The following is a 17627-nucleotide window of genomic DNA, read 5'->3' as shown; positions in this document are numbered from 1 at the left end:
TCCGAGCTTTCATTGCAAGGGGCATGTGTTCAATCCCTGATCCAGGAACTAAGATCCCACAAGCCATGTGGCATATTGCCAGAAAGAAAGAAAAAGGTGCTTAGAGCCAGAAAGCAAGGAAGAGCTGACAAGGATCAAGGATGAGAGGGTATCATCCACAGGAGTCAACTAAAAAAGTTTCCAGAGGACAAAGCCAGAGCTATCTGGACAACAAAATTAATCAAGTATTGGGGGACTTCTGTGGTGGTCCAGTGGCTAAGACTCCAAGCTCCCAATGCAAGGGGCCTGGGTTTGATCCCTGGTGACAGAACTAGATCCCACATACCACAGCTAAGACCCAGCACAGCCAAATAAAATAAATATTAAAATATATATATGTATAGTGTTGGATTATAACCCTAGGAAGACGATTTCCCTAGTGGTGCAATGGATAAGAATCCACCTGCCGATCCCTGGTCTGGGAAGATCCCACATGCCGCAGGGCAACTAAGCCTGTGCATGCCACAACCACTGAGCCTATGCTATAGGGCCTGCAAGCTGCAGCTGCGGAAGCCCTCCAGCCCATAGCCCTTGTTCCACAAGAGAAACCACTGCAATGAAGAGCCCGTGCACCGCAATGAAGGGTAGCCCCTGCTTGCCGCATCACAAGACAGGAAAGCAGAGAAGACCCAGCACAGCCAAAAAAAAAAAAAACCCCGGAAGAAAATAAACGTCCATGAGTTTGTAAGCGATACACAGAAATGATGGAATACATTAACACATGAAGGACAGATATGGAAGGTTTTCAGATAATTTATGTAAGTACTCCACCCCAAGGGATGGTTAGAACTGCACACAGTGGGTTCCTTCCCAGAAGGAACAGTATGTAAAGAAGGGAAAGAAAGAGTAACTTTTCAGTGGAGAAAACTGTCAAACATGCTACGTCACCTGGCTGGGTGTTCAAGGGCAACAGTCATAACTGTACCCTCGATCATATGCACTCTTGAGATGATGTGATGAAAATGGCACTTTACCTCAGTGATCTTTCTCTCCCCAAACCCATAGTCTAAATATGAGGGAAAGAATCCAAAAAGTTGAAAGGTATCCACCTGTATGTGTGCATGCATGCTAAGTCGCTTCAGTCGTGTCCCACTCTTTGTGACCCTATGGACTGTAGCCCTCCAGGCTCCTCTGTCCATCGGATTCTCCAGGCAAGAATACTGGAGTGGGTTGCCATGCCCTCCTCCAGGGCATCTTCCCAACCCAGGGATCGAACCCACGTCTCTTACGTTTCCTGCATTGGCAGGCGGGTTCTTTAACACTAGTGCCACCTTGGAAGCCCCATCCTCCTGTATACTTGGCCATGATCCTCAAAACTCTCAAGGTCATCAAAGACAAGGGGAGCTCAAGAAACTGCCCCAGCCAAGAGAAATCTAAGGAGATATGTCAATTAGTTGTCATGTGGGCTCCTGGACCAGAAAAAGTATACTCTGGGAAAACTGAAGAAATACAAAATAAAGCATGGACTTTAGTTAATGATAATGTATAGATGTGCTGTGCTTAGTTGCTCAGTCATGTCCAGCTCTTTGTGACCCCATGGACTGTAGCCAGCCAGGCTCCTCTGTCCATTGGAATCTCCAGGGAAGAATACTGGAGTGAGTTGCCATGCCCTCCTCCAGGGGACCTTCCTAACCTAGGGATCAAACCCAGGTCTCCCCCATTGCAGGCAGATTCTTTACCAGCTGAGCCACAAGGGAAGGCAAGAATACTGGAGTGGGTAGCCTATCCCTTCTCCAGGGGATCTTCCTGATGGGATATCCTGCATTGCAGGTGGATTCTTTACCAGCTGAGCTACCAGGGAAGCCTTGGTTCACTAATCCCAGACTAGGGGAAGATGTTACTTCCACTAGTTACTGGGGAAACTGTATGTGTGTGTATTGGGCAGGAAATATATGGAAATAGTACTATTTGCCCAGTGTTTCTGTAAATTTTAATTTGTTCTAGAAAAGTCTGTTCATTAAAATAAAGAATTTGTATGGAAAAGAATCTGAAAATGAATATTTATATATGATTGTATAACTGAGTCACTTTGCTGTGCACACAAAATTAACACAACATTGTAAACTATTTTTTGTTGCTCATTTGCTAAGTTGTATCTGACTCTGTGACCCATGGACTGCAGCATGCCAGGGTTTCCTGTCCTCCACTGTCTCCCAGAGTTTCTCAAATTCAGGTCCACTGAGTCCATGATGCTATCCAACCATCTCATCTTCTGCCGTCCGCCCCTTCTCCTTTTGTTTTTCAGTCTTTCCCAGGGTCTTTTCCAATGAGTCAGCTGTTTGCATCAGGTGGCCAAAGTATACATCAATTTTAAAAATGTTTACAAAAAAGAATTTACAAAACATGCAAAACACAAGCCCAATAGTCCATGAAATGACTATGGCACGTTGCTATAAAGTTTCTAAACACTTATTGTTTCCTTTTAGAAAAAAATATCTATTTATTTGTCTGTGCATGCATAGGAGAAGGCAATGGTAACCCACTCCAGTACTCTTGCCTGGAAAATCCCATGGACGGAGGAACCTGGTAGGCTGCAGTCCATGGGGTCGCACAGAGTCAGACATGACTGAACTGACTTAGCAGCAGCATAAGTCTTTGTTGCTGCAAGCAGGAGCTTCAGTTGCATCATGTGGGGCGTAGTTCCCAGACCAGGGATCAAACCCAGGACCTCTATATTAGGAATGCAGAGTCTTAGCCACTGGATCACCAGGGAAGTGCTTCCTTATTGTTTTCTATAGTCTCTTATCTGGATGGATAATCAGCTGGATGGGATCAGTGCTGGTCTGTGCAGTTCCAGGTCACTGGTTCTCACCCTCCGCTCTGTTGACATTTGGGGAACAGATCAGTCTTTGCTGTGGGTTTCGAGCCTTTGCATTGTGGATGTTTAGCAACATCCCTGACCTCTGCCCACTAGACACCTGTAGCAGCCACCCCGCCAACTGTGACAACCAAACATGTCTCCAGACATTACCAAACGTCCCCCAGGCCACCTGAATCAATCACTCGCCCACTGAAAACCATGCATGTGTGCAGGTGATGAGGTCAAACCTGGTAACAGTCCAGAAAGACCTAGGCATGTCTGTGACCTCACGGCTGTCTTGAGGGGCTTGGGATCTCCCAAACAATCCTCCTCATGCCAGGAGGGCCACGGAAACATGTCTTAGAAGGCCAATCCTAGGACTTGACTTTGGGACTAGATAGAAAGCAAGGATTCAGAATGTGTTGAAGAGAGAAAATTGAGGGGTTTCCCTGGTGGCCCAATGGTAAAGAATCCGCTTGTCAGTGCCGGAGACACCGATTCCATCCCTGGTCCAGGAAGATCACACAGGCTGCAGGGCAACCAAGCCCATACAACTACTGAGCCCAACTACAGAGCCTGTGCTTTAGAGCTCATGTGCCACAACCTCTGAAGCCCGACTCACCTGGAGCCCATGCTCTGCAACAAAAGAAGCCACCGCAAGGAGAAGCCCTCACCCCACAGCTAGAGGAAAGCCTGGGCAGCAACGAAAACCCAGCGTAGCCAAGAGTAAATAAATAAAATTATTAAAAAATGAGAGGAAGAGAGAGAGAACTGGGGGATTTCCTGGCAGTCCAGTGATCAGGACTCAGTGGTTTCACTGCCCAAGGTGAGGGTTCAATGCCTGACTGGGAACTAAGACCTCGCCAGCCTCCTGCCATGGCCAAAAAAAAAAAAAAAAAAAACAGAATTGCTGATTGATGGGAGGAGGAGGACAGAAGGAGAAGGGAGGAGTTTGGAAGATGCCCATATCTTTCCCTTTCACAGCTGGGTGGATGTGGAGTCATCAGCTGAGATGGGGACACGAGATGAGGGGCCAGCTTGGGTGAGGGAGGGGAGGATGCCAAGTTTCATCTTGGGCAGGATGAGTTTCAGGTCCTGGAGGGAGGAAAGGAGGGCATCTGCTCATAATCTCTTACCTGCCTCGATGAGTGGTGCCTTGTGTGCTTCCACGAACGTAAAATAATCCCAAAGGGGTAATTCGTCCCCTTGCCTCTGTGGCACAAAGACACAATTTGGGGACTTCCGTAGTGTAGTGGTCCACTGGCTAACACTCCCATGCTCCAAATGCAGGAGGCCCAGGTTTGATCCCTGGTAAAGAAACTAGATCCCACATGCTGCAAGTAAGACCCAGCATGGGCAAATTAAAAAAGAAGAAGGCACAATAGACTTGAAAACCACTAAGAAGTCCTTCAGCAGGATAAACAAACTGTGAGCCATCCAGACAATAGAATACTGTTCGGAGTGAAAAAGAGATGAGCAATCAGGCTGTGGAAAGACTCAGAGCAACTTTTAAAAATGCATACGACTAAGTGAAAGAAGCTGATCTGAAAAATCTATGGAGTGGGTGATTCCAACTTGAGGATATTTTGGAAAAGGCAAAGCTATGGAGACAGTAAAAGAATCAGTGGCTGCTGGGGATGAAGAGGGAACGAAGGATGAACAGGCAGGGCCCTGTGATTTTTAGGGCAGTGAAAACACCCTGTGTGATGCTATAATGGCAGACCCTTGCCATTACACTTTTGTCCAAAACCCACTGAATGTACAACACCAAGAGTGAGCCTTAATGTTGACAATGGACTTTGAGTGATAATGAACTGTTAGTGTTCACTGTAGGTGTGTTCATTGTAACAAATGCACCATGTGGTGGGGGATGTCAATAGTAGGGAGGCTATGGGGGGAGGGGAACCTAAAACTGCTCTAAAAGTTAGTCTATAAGAAACAGATACAGTGAGACACACATATAAAAACTGAGCAAATATTCATAAATACATACTGGGGCATTTAAAATATACCCAATGGGAAACAGGTGAGGGAAGATAAATTAGGAACTGGGGATGAACCTACACACCCTGCTCTATCTACAACAGATAATCAACAGGGATCTACTCGATATTCTGTGATAACCTACCTGGGAAGAAAATCTAAAAAGGGATGGATATATGCATATGTATCACTGAATCACTCTGCTGTACACCCGAAACTAACACATTGTAAATCAACTGTATCCCAATATAATTTTAAAAAACACACAATAATACCCACATGCTCACCCTCCTGAGCACCAGTATCTGTGCATGAACACCTCACACACACACACTCACGCCATACTCATTATTGATGTAGGTCAAGGCCAAAAAGATTATCTTGAGTGTGCCTGTGTCCTCTGCATGTCCTTGATGGAAAGAAATTTTCTATCCACTTTGTTCCTTTCTCCCTTTCCCTCCCTCTGGAAGGAGAAGGTCTGTGGGCAGACAGAAAGGAGGCAGTGACTTTCTAAAGTGAAAGTGTTAGATTCTCAGTCATGTCCGACTCTTTGCGACCCCTTGAACCATATCCCGCCAGGCTCCTCCAGGCAAGAATACTGGAGTGGGTTGGCATTTCCTTCTCCAGGGGATCTTCCCAACCCAAGAATCAAACCCAGGTCTTCTGCATTACAGGCAGATTCTTTACCATCTGAACGACCAGGGAAGCCAGTGACTTTCTAAAGCAGGCTAGAAAACAAAAATCTAAGGTGACTGTGGGCTTCCCAGGTGGCGCTAGTGGTAAAGAACCCACCTGCCCATGCAGGAGACGCAGGTTCAGTTCCTGAGTCAGGAAGATGCCCTGGAGGAGGGTATGGCAACCCACTCTAGTATTCCCATGGACAGAGGAGCTTGGCGAGCTACAGTCCATAGGGTCGCACAGAGTCAGACACGACTGAAATGACTTAGCAAGGACACACACAAGATGATTGCAGGCGAAGAAGGATGAAGAGAGGCTGATATCCAGACACTGATGAAGACTGTAGAGATTCAACACAAATGAAGGGCCTGTATCATCCTTGGAATTCATTGCTGTGCCCAACCACCATTTTCAACTCTAAGAGACACTCAGCTAATCATATACAAACTTTGGGGTCTTGCAATGGCCCCATCTGCTAAGACCCCATGGTGTGTGAGCTCCTCAAGAGTAATGGTCAGGGCTGGAGATGCCTGTGTGGGAGTCCGAGAAATTGAAGGATTGAGAAAAATGAGACACAGGTGAAGGACCGAGTGGGCAGGGGCTTCTGGGAGGAGAGGGATCCCCAGGGTCAGGGCTAGCTTGGAGTGTCTGCAGGAGAAAGAATGGGCAGTCACAGCTGATACAAGGACAGAGCGGTTCAATGGTGATTTTGGGGAAACTGGCCTCAAAGATATGTGTGTGGGGAGGCCCAAGAGAGGGAGTAGATGAGGCAATGAGATGAGAGAGTAGAAACATCACTGAAATTTCCCAGCCACCATTCACGCTTTTCCTTTGCTCTCTCCAAAGCTGTTATCCCCCACAAGTGCATCCTTCCTGCTCTGTGCTTCTGTTCCACTCCTGTCATTCCCCAAAACGTAATCCTGCCAGCAGAACTGTAGAATGAAAAAACGTGGAAAGGAAGTGTCTTGGAGAATGGCACGCTTGTCTGCTCAGTCACTCAATCATGTCCAACTCTTTGTGACCCCATGGACTCTAACCCTCCAGGCTCCTCTCTGTCCATGGGATTCTCCAGGCGAGAATACTGGAGTGGGTTGCCATTTCCTCCTCCAGGGGATTTTCCCAGCCCAGAGATCGAAGAGCCCAGGTCTTCCACATTGCAGGCGGATTCTTTACTGTCTGAGCCACCAGGGAAACCCAAGAATACTGAAGTGGGTAGCCTATCCCTTCTCCAGGGGAACTTCCCGACCCGGGAATTGAACCCGAGTCTCCTGCCTTACCGGCAGATTCTTTATCAGCTGAATTACCAGGGAAACCCATAACACTACATGGATGTGAGACAGTCCATTTTCACTTGCATCAGTGAAAGTCAAAGTGTCAGTCACTCCATCAGTAGATGCTCTCCAATTGTGATCATGTCCCAGGTCTTCAACTGTCCTCTGGAGTGAGACTTGCATCCGCTGCTGGGGATGACAGACATTTTCTCCAGGACCACTTGGCACGATGCATCAAGAAATTTACCAAAACCATGTATTTTTATTATTTTTAAATTATTTATTTGTTCTTTTGGCCATTCAGCTTGGCTTGTGGGATCTTATTTCCTTGACCAGGGTTTGAACCTGTGCTCTCAGCAGTGAAAGCTCAGAGTCCCAATCACTGGACCACCAGAGAATTCCCCAGATCATTTATTTATTTATTTATATTTTTAACTTAAAAATTTAAAAAAATTTTTTATGTTGGAGTATAGTCTATCTACAATACTGTGTTAGTTTCAGGTGTACAGCAAAGTGATCCCATTATACACATACATGTATCTATCCTTTTTCAGATGCTTTTCCCACGGAGGTCAATCGCATCCAAATCACTTCGTTTTAATCCCGTATTTCCACATCTGGGATTGTTTTCCTTAAGAGCAAAGAAATAATAAATATGTGCTTGTGTATTTATTTCCTCACTAATCAGCTGGGAATAGCATAAAGAAATCACAGAGGCAAATAAAGGTGAACATTCAAGGATATTCATCCCAGTTTCATTCACAGTAGTGAAAGTTAGAACCAACCTAAACGCCCAGCAGGAGAGAACCGGTTAAATAATTACGCAGCAGCCACGCTGGCAGGGACAGAAGGAGTCCCGTGCTTTTGTTTATTTGTTCTTTCTTTTTGTTTTTTTTTTTTTTGCACACCACAAGCCATTTGGGATCTTAGTTCCCTGACCAGGGATTGAACCCACGCCCCCTGCTGTAGAAGCAAAGAATCTTTTTTTTTTCTTTTCCTTTCATGAAGCCCTGCAGTTTTTTTAAAAAACCTATTTTTAATTGGAGGACAGCAGCATTGCATAGTTGTTGGTTTCTGCCATACGACAACATGAATCAGACATATGTACACAAATATCTCCTCCCTCTTGAATCTCTCTCTTACCTCCTTCCCCATTCCACTCCTCGAGGTCATTACAGAGCACCGAGCTGAGCCCTTTGTGTTACATAGCAGTTTCCCACTAGCTAGCTATTTTACACCTGCCAGCGTGTGTAATTCAACGCTACTCTCTCGATTCGTCCACCCTCTCCTTCCCCCGCAGGAAATATGGAATCGTAACCACTAGGCTGCCAGGGAAGTCCCAGGAATCTTGTTTTAGAGGAATATTTAACAAGCTTTTTTTCTGGGGGGCTTTAAAAATTATTGAAATAGTACAATCTCATTGTAAAAAAAGGTCAAAGAATGCAAAAAATGATGATACAGAAGTTCCACTTTTAACTGTCCCCCTGCCACTTCTTCCTAAGAGGAAACCACTGTCAATTGTTTGGAATAAATTCCCAGGGCGTCTTATACATGTACATACTTGTGTATCACTCATGTTCTTTAAAATAAGTGCAATCAGACTGTATACAATGTTACGCTTGTTTTTTTTTTTTTTCCCACGGAGCAATACACCAGCAACACACACAGGGATTTTTCCATGTCATTTTTTTTAATGGTTGTGCTGCATTCCCACAGTCTGCCATGCCCTAATTTGTCTAACTATGCCCCTATTGTCAGTCGTCAAGACTGTTTTCCATGTTTTGCTTTTACGAGCAATGGCATCATTGCAAGCAAGGCTTTGATGAGAACACATCTTTGGGCACGTATATTCCTGGGATCAATTGTTGGCTGTAGGGTGGCCAGGTGAAAGGCGATGTGCTTTAAATGGTTTGTTCGACCACAGTCAAATTCCCTTCCAAAAAAGTTGCAGTAATCCACACTTCCCCCACCCAACAATGTGGCAGTGCTTATTATTCATCCAATTCTCCATAAGATCGGATGCTTGCATTAGTTTTAATGCTGGACTTCCCATGTGGCGCTAGTGGTAAAGAGCCTGCTGCCGATGCAGGAGACTCAAGAGACTGGGTTGATCCCTGGGTCAGGAAGATCCCCTGGAGTAGGAAATGGCAACCAATTCCAGTATTCTTGCCTGGAAAATTCCATGGACAAAGGAGCCTGGTGGGCTGCAGTCCATGGGGCCACAAAGAATCAGACACAACGGGAGCACAGCACAAGTTAAAGAATGAGGATTAAAATTTGTCTGATTACTAGTGAGACTGAGCATGTTGCTGTCTTTTTTTTCCTATTTCTATTTCTAGCCGGCTTACACAGTCCAGATGTTAACCTAATTTATATAAAGAGGCCTGATGATGTAGGGGTTAGGAATATGGACTCCATGGCCAAGCTGCTTTGCTTCCAGCTCAGCTGTTTACTGGCTGTGTGACCTTGGGTAAGTCACTTAACCTCTCTGTGTCTGTTTCCCACCTGTAAGATAGAGATAATGATAGTATCCATCTCATAGGGTTGAGGATTAAATTACTTTATGTATACAAAGGCCAAGAAGAGTATCCAGTATGCAGTGAGCAGTTAATAAAACATTAGCAATAATTGCCCTTTTGCTATCATTTATGTTGCAAATATTTCCTTCAGGGCAGCAGCTCTGTTGGCCCTTTTGTCTTTGTTTAGTGTGTTTCCATGTCATCAGATCTGTCTGTCTTTTCTTTCATGGCTCTCAGTTTCAAAAAAAGCAAACCCAGAACATTTAAACTGAACATAGAGTGGGCAACAGAGGATGAGAGAGTTGGGTGGCATCAGAAACTCAGCAGGACATGAGTTTGAGCAAATTCTGGGAGGCAGTGAAGGGCAGAGGAGCCTGGCATGCTGCAGTCCATGGAGTTGCAAAGATCTGGACACGACTGAGCGACTGGACACCAACAAAGAGTAAGAAACTGGGAAAGAAGAAAATATTAGCAATGTTCACCTCTGGGCGACAGAGTTCAGGCGACTTCTCTCTTCATGTTTCATGTTTTCAGAATGCTCTAAGGAGCGTGTATCATGAATATGTATTTCCAAGTGAACATATATTACCTTTATTTTTATGCTTTATGTGGTTTTAAATTTTGTGCTAAGCACATTGATAATCATTTTATAATGAGAAAAAGCACCCCTTAAAAAAAAGGGGGAGTCAGCTTGGGACTCCACACTTAACCCATGCGGAGCCAGCAGAGAAAAGCTCCACCCTTGAGGGAGCCAGCTGTGGGGGCCAAACACCCAAACATTATGGCAGGATCGCCCCCTGGTGGTAGGTGGTAGAGAGATGAGGTGATCCAGGGAGGGGTGTGTGTGTGTGTGTGTGTGTGCACACTCACCTGCCTGCCCTCCTGTTAGGAAGTTCTGTTCCATTTTACTTACATCACAAAGCAACCCTTTGAACTGGGGACAAAAATTATGTAAAAGACACAGATGAGGAATTTGAATCAATCTGCTGGCAAGGTGCAGCTCCTCACCCCCTTGGAGAAATGTCCAAGTGCCTATTTTTTTCTCGCTGTTATTTGGTTGGTTTTTGTTTTGTTTGTTTCTTGGCTGTGCCATAGAGCGTGCAGGATCTTAGTTCCCCGAACAGGGGCCAAACCCATGCCTCCTTCAGCGGAAGTGTGGGGTCTTAATCACTGGACCACCAGGGAATTCCCCCAGGTCCCTGTTTTTGATTACAAAGTCCTCTGTTCCCAAAGGTCCCCTGCCCTGTCTGTGGACCTAATTCATATACTATTCAATTCACCCACTGAAAGTGTACAGTTCAGTAGGTTTTAGTCTGTTCCGAGTTGTGCAACCATCATCACTATCAATTTGAAAACATTTCTATCACAGGATGTGGAGGAAAGGGAACCCTCGAGCACTGTCGGTGGGAATGTAGATCAGCGCACCCGCTGTGGAAGACAGTAGTGGGGTTTCCACGAGAAACTAAACGTAGAGCTATCATACGGTCCAGCGATCCCACTCCTGGGTCTACTTCCAAAGGAAACGATACCTTTTTCCAGAAGAGATAGTTGCACTCCTATTTCATAGCAGCATTATTCACAATAGCCCAGGTATGAAAACAACCGAAGTGTTCCTTGATGGATGAAAAGATAAGGAAAATGGGATATGTATTTTTTTCCCCACTATATAGGGGATGGAATACGATTCAGCCTTTAAAAAGAATGAAATTCTGTCATTTGCAACAACATGGACGAACATGGAGGGCATTGTGCTATGTGAAATAAACTAGACAACGAAAGACAAATACTGCAATTATTTACTTTTTAAGAATTTTTGGCTGCTCAACGCAGCACATGGAGTCTTAGTTCCCTGACCGGAGATGGAAACATGTCCCCTGTCGTGGAAGCACGGAGTCTTACCACTGGACCACCGGGGGAGTCCTGCAATCACTTATATGTGGAATCTAAAGGAAAAAAGTAGAGCTCATAGAAACTGAGAGGAGAAAAGAAGTTTCCAGATGCTGGGGGTGAGATAAATAGGGAGATGTTGGTAAAGAGTATAAGCTTTCAGTTAGAAGATGAATAGATAGATCTGAGGATTTAATGTATAACATGGTGATTACTGTTAATAACACTGTATTGTATGACTGAAACTTTTAGAATTGAAGCGTTCTCACCAAAAAAGAAAAAAAAAGTAAATATGAGAGGTGATGGAGGTATTAATGAACTAGACGGAGAGTATCATTTCTCAGTGTATACATTATCACATGGCACACTTAAAATATCTTATAATTTTGTCAATTATACCTTGATAAAAAAAAAGCTGGGTGGAAAAAAAGAGAACATTTCCATTACCCCAGAAAGAAACCCCGAGCTCATTAGCAGTCATTCCACACTTCCCCTTCCACCAACCCCTGACAACTGCTAATCTGTCTATCTCCAGGGATTTCCTGTTCCAGATATTTCATATTAATGGAAGCACTCCCGCAAATGCAATGGTACAGCATGTAGCCTTTTGTATCTGGCTTCTTTCACTTAGCATAATGTTTTCAAGTTTCATCCACATTGTAACATGTATCTGTACGTCATTCTTTTTTGTTCTGTTGTGCTTAGCTATGTCTGACTCTTTTGTGACCCCATGGACTGTAGCCCACCAGGCTCCTTTGTCCATGGGATTTCCCAGGCAAGAATACTGGAGTGGGTTGCCATTTCCTACTCCAGGGATCTTCCCAACCCAGGGACCGAACCCGCATCTCTTGTGTCTCCTGCATTGGCAAGGGGATTCTTTACCACTGTGCCGCTTAGGTCCAAATAAATGTTCCATTGTATGGATATGCCACAATGTTTTTATTCAGTCATCAGTGGTTGGGCATCTGATTGGCTGTTATGAAGAATGATGCCCTGAACTTTCATGTACAACATTTCTGTGGACATATACTTTCATATCTCTTGGGTAGAAGCCTAGGAGTGGTATTGCTGGGCCATAAGCTAACTCTATGTATAAGAAGTCTTTTAAACTCAACTTCCCAGATGTCTGGGGTCCAACATAGTTGTCACTTTGCTGTCCAATCTCTATATGGGCATTTCCAGAGACCTGGCTAGAAACACACACACACACCCCTCTTGTGAGCCTGGCTCCATCAGCCTCCTCTAGCTCCACTCTTTTTGCCCAGCTTCTGTGAGTGCGGGTCAGGCCTCTGGAACCCCAGGATTTCTTAGTGTTCGCTGAAGCTCAAGCTCCGGCATAGAGAGAAGTAGCCAAAACAGCTCAAGAAGATCCAGTGAAATCTGACTAACTTTATTAGTGATGAATGTACATCAAATGTTTCCAATGCTGTCTCTTCTGAGCACAGGGTAGGGCTGTTCTTTCCTGCCCTCTCTTAGTTGGGTGGGACCACTGACTTGTTCTGGCCAATGAGAAGTGAACAGAAATGCTGTGTCATTTCTGGGCCAGAGTATTGAATGGCTGGCGCAAGGCCCTCCAGAGGGTTCTTGTCCTCTGCTATGGTGTCCTGACACATTCCAGACAGTGGCTGCTTCATCACCTGGGTCATGGAGTGAAGGCACATAGGAAAGAATCCCCAGTGGATCTGTGATGGATACATCCTGGGAGTGAGAAATTAATTTTGTATTCTTTAGGCACCCTGGTTCAGTTCAGTTCAGTTCAGTTCAGTTCAGTTGCTAAGTCATGTCCGACTCTTTGCAACACCATAGACTGCAGCATGCCAGGCCTCCCTGTCCATCACCAACTCCCAGAGTTTGCTGAAACTCATGTCTATCGAGTCAGTAATGCTATCCAACCATTTCATCCTCTGTTGCCCCTTCTCCTCCTGCCTTCAATCGTTCCCAGCATCAGGGTCTTCCCCAATGAGTCAGTTCTTCACATCAGGTGGCCAAAGTATTGGAGCTTCAGCATCAGTCTTTCCAGTACATATTCAGGACTGATTTCCTTCATGAATGACTGGTTTGATCTCCTTGCAGTCCAAAGGACTCTCAAAAGTCTTCTCTAACACCAAAGTTCACTGGAAAAACCATAGCTTTGACTAGATGGACCTTTGTTGGCAAAGTAATGTCTTTCCTTTTTAATATGCTGTCTAGGTTGGTCATAACTTTTCTTCCAAGGAGCAATTGTCTTTTAATTTCATGGCTGCAGTCACCATCTGCAGTGATTTTGGAGCCCAAGAAAATAAAGTCTATCACTGTTTCCATTGTTTCCCCATCTATTTGCCTTGAAGTGACGAGACCGGATGTCATGATCTTCGCTTTCTGTGTGTTGAGTTTTAAGCCAGCTTTTTCACTCTCCTCTTTCATTTTCATCAAGAGGCTCTTTAGTTCTTCTTCACTTTCAGCCATAAGGGTGGTGTCATCTGCATAATCTAAATTTTATGCACCCTGGTTAGCATAATCTAAATTTCCTGACAGATAAACTAACCCATCTACCTCATGCACCTGGGTCCAACCAAGGGCTCTCTATTCATTTGATAGGGTTGCCATAGCCAGGGACCCACAGACTGGGTAGTTTAAACAACAGAAATGGATTATCTCTGTTCTGGAGGCTAGAAATCCAAGATCAAGATGCTACAGCCTTGATTCCTTCTGAGGGCAGTAAGGGAGAATCTGATCTATGCCTCTCTCCCAGCTTCTCAAAGTCTCAGGGGTTCCTTGGTTTTTAGGTGATGTTCTCCCTGTGTCTCCCCATCATCTTTCCTCTATGTGTGTCTGTGTTCAAATTCTGCCCCCCCTTTTTTTAAGGACACCAGTCACATAATAGATTAGGACCCATCTGAATTATCTCCTTCCAACTTTATTGCTTCTTATAGACCCCATCTCCAGATAAAGTTCCATTCTGATGTCCTGGAGATGAGGATTTCAATATATGGATTTGGGGAGATGCTGGCTTGTAACTCAACACTGAAAAAGCTAAGATCATGGAAGCCAGTCCGATCACTTCCTGGCAAATATAAGGGGGAAAAGGGGAAGCAGTGACAGATTTTGTTTTCTTGGGCTCCAAAATTACTGTGGACAGAGACTGCAGCCGTGAAATTAAAAGATGTTTGCTCCTTGGAAAGGAAGCTATGACAAACCTAGACAGTGTATTAAAAAGCAGAGACATCACTTTGCCGACAAAGGTCATATAGTCAAAGCTATGGTTTCTCAGTAGTCATGTATGGATGAGGGAGTTGGACCATAAAGAAGACTGAGCACAGAAGAATTGATGCTTTTTAATTGTGGTGCTGGAGAAAATTCTTGAGAGCCCCTTGGACTGCAAGGAGATGAAACTAATAAATCTTAAAGGAAATCAACCCTGAATATTCATTGGAAGGACTGACACTGAAGCTGAAACTTCAATACTTTGGTCACCTGATGCGAAGAGCCAATTCACTGGAAAAGACCTTGAAGCTGGGGAAGATAGAAGGCAAAAGGAGTAGGGGGCGGTAGAGGATGAGATGGTCAGATAGCATCAGAGACTCAGTGGACATGAATCTGAGCAAACTCCAGGAGATAGTGAAGGACAGGGGAGCCTGGCATATTGTAGTCCACAGGGTCACAAAGAGTTGGACCCCACTTAGCAACTGAACAACAACAACAAAAAATCATCCCATTACAGACTCCATTCAACTCTAAGGTGCCAGGGGTCCCAGCCTTCCCAGCATCAGTGAGAGAAGGGAGCTGGGTGATCAGGGGACTCTTTCCAGGGCAACAGAGAACTTCTTTCCTGAGGATCAAGTGCTGTCCACAGGAATGCAGCCTAGCAAGGAAACTTCAACAAATCCACTTCCCAGGGACATAGTATAAATTGGTGGTTAAGCTTCTGAATACGAAAACCAGCTCCATCTCTTAGCAACTCTGTCACTTAATCCTCTCTTTGAGCATCAGTTATCTCTTCTATGAAGTGGGATAATAATAATAATATACATCGTCCATGGAGCTATTGTGAGAGTTCAAAGAGAGAATATGTATCCATCAGCACAAGACATGATATATAGAAATTCTCTCCAAAACGTGTCATTGTTATTGCTGCTGGTGGTACTCATATGTGCTTAAGGGAAAGAGGATGTTATGCAGCTTCCAAGTGGGGTCTCAAGATTCCTAGGGCATAAGGGACATTTCAGCTATCTTTGCTTTACCCCCAGAGCTTGATCTCATTAGACAAACATTACTGAGATCGTACTATGGGCCAAAAGCTCTTCTACACAAGGTTCCTCCAGGGTTGGAACTTATATTTGAGCAAAAAGAGACAGATGATAAACAAGCAAAGCAACTGTGGTCAGGGAGTATGGTTAAAAGGCAAGGAAGGGGGCTCCCCTGGTGGCTCAGTGATAAAGAGTCTGCCTGCCAATGCAGGAGACACAGGTTTCATCCTTGGTCTGGGAAGATCCTACACGCCATGGAGCTACTAAGCCCATGCACCATAGCTGTTGAGTCTGTGCTCTAGAGCCCAGGAGCTACAACTACTGAGCCTACACACTGCAGCTACTGAAGCCTGAGCTCCCTAGAGTCCACCCACGCTCTGGAATGAAAGAAGCTACCACAGTGAGAATCCTGTGTATTGCAACCAGAGAGCAGCCCCTGCTTGCAGCAACTAGAGAAAAGCCTCACATCAACAAAGACCCACACAGCTATAAATAAATAAATAAAATTATTTTTTTAAAAAGGCATGGAGGGGACTTCCCTGGAAGTCTACTGATTAAGACTTTGTGCTCCCAATATGGGAGTACAGGTTTGATCCCTGGTCAGGGAACTAAGAGCATGCATGCTGCGCAGTGCTGCCAAAATATTTTTTTACAAAGAAAAAAAGGCAAGAAAACAGGACAGTGGGAGTGGGGAAACTGGTTTAGACAGTACTTTCAGACAATCTGAAGAGGCAATATTTGAGAATAGACTTATTCAACTACACAGAGTAAAGAGCTCCAAGGCAGGAATCCATGAAGAGTTTGAGTTGCAGGAGAGATGCTAGTGGAATTGGAGGAGCAAGTGAGCATGGAGTGGGGGGCAATTATGGTGTAGATGTCTGCAGGGTACAAACCAGGGCTTAATTTTCAGCTTAATGTGTTCCCCAGGATCTGGAGGGGGCAGGGATGTCAGAGGCTTGGAGGTGAAGGCAGAGGGGGGAGGTGGCCTTGGGAGCACCTTGGATAGCACCCTCGCTGTCCATGGTGCTGACATGCTGCGACGTTGTTCCCCCAAAGGGAGACATCATTGATCCAACCATGGAGACACAGGAGACTAAGCTCCCACCCTCAAGATACTGAATTTCTAGGTATAAATAGTCATAATGTCAATAATGACCTACTGATCATCTTAGTAACAACCATTATTCACTGAGAGTCTCCTATTGGCTTAGCTTGTGAACTTAGGAACTTATAAATTGAAAGTATTAGTCACTCAGTCGTGTCTGACTCTTCGTGACTCCATGGACTGTAGCCTGCCAGGCTCCTCTGTCCATGGAATTTTCCAGGCAAGAATACTGGAGTGGGTTGCTGTTGCCATTCTCTTCTCCTAGGAACTTACGGTAGGCAAAATAATTTCTATTCCCTCCAAAAATTTAATTCTTGGAACCTATGAATATGTCTCCTTACATAGAAAAGAGGCTTTAACCCATGCATCTATGCTCAGTTAATCTACAACAAAGGAGACAAGAATATACAAAGGAGAAAAGACAATCTCTTCAATACGAGGTGCTGGGAAAACTGGACAGTTACCTGTAAAAGAATGAAATTAGAAAATTCTCTAACACCATACACAAAAGGAAAATCAGAATGGATTAAAGACCTAAATACAAGAATGGATCCTATAAAACTCCTAGAGGAAAACATAGGGAGGACACTCTTAGAAACCACGGAAAGATCTTTTTAGATTTGTCTCCTAGGGTAATGGAAATAAAAACAGAAAATAAACAAGTGGGGGCTTCCCTGGCGAGGCAGTAGATAAGAATCCACCTGCCACTCAGGGCACACAAGTTCAATCTCTGGTCCAGGAAGATTTCAACTAAGCCATTTCAACATGGCATGTGGGATCTTAGTTCCTCACCCAGGGATTGAACCCATGCTCCCTGCATTGGAAGCATGGGGCCTTAAACACTGGATGGACAGGGAAATCTCCTATGCTATGTATATTATATAATAAAACATACACACACACCTAAACAAACAAAAACTCATCCAGGGTTCCTCGCGGCCCGCAAGCTAGTCTTGTGAATGAGCCCAGCCATTGTCACATCCCCACTCTGGCTCCGGGGAGGGGAGGCAGTGATGGGGAGCCCCAACAGGCCAGCAGCACACAGTGGAGGAAACTGGCTGGGACCCTCTGAGAGTAAAGTTCTTGAGCCCCGTTCATGCGTTATGTATGGGACATCCT

Source organism: Ovis aries, chromosome 5 (assembly GCF_016772045.2).
Source record: "Ovis aries strain OAR_USU_Benz2616 breed Rambouillet chromosome 5, ARS-UI_Ramb_v3.0, whole genome shotgun sequence".
NCBI classification, from domain to species: Eukaryota; Metazoa; Chordata; class Mammalia; order Artiodactyla; family Bovidae; genus Ovis; species Ovis aries.
Note: the sequence above shows the minus strand (reverse complement) of the source record.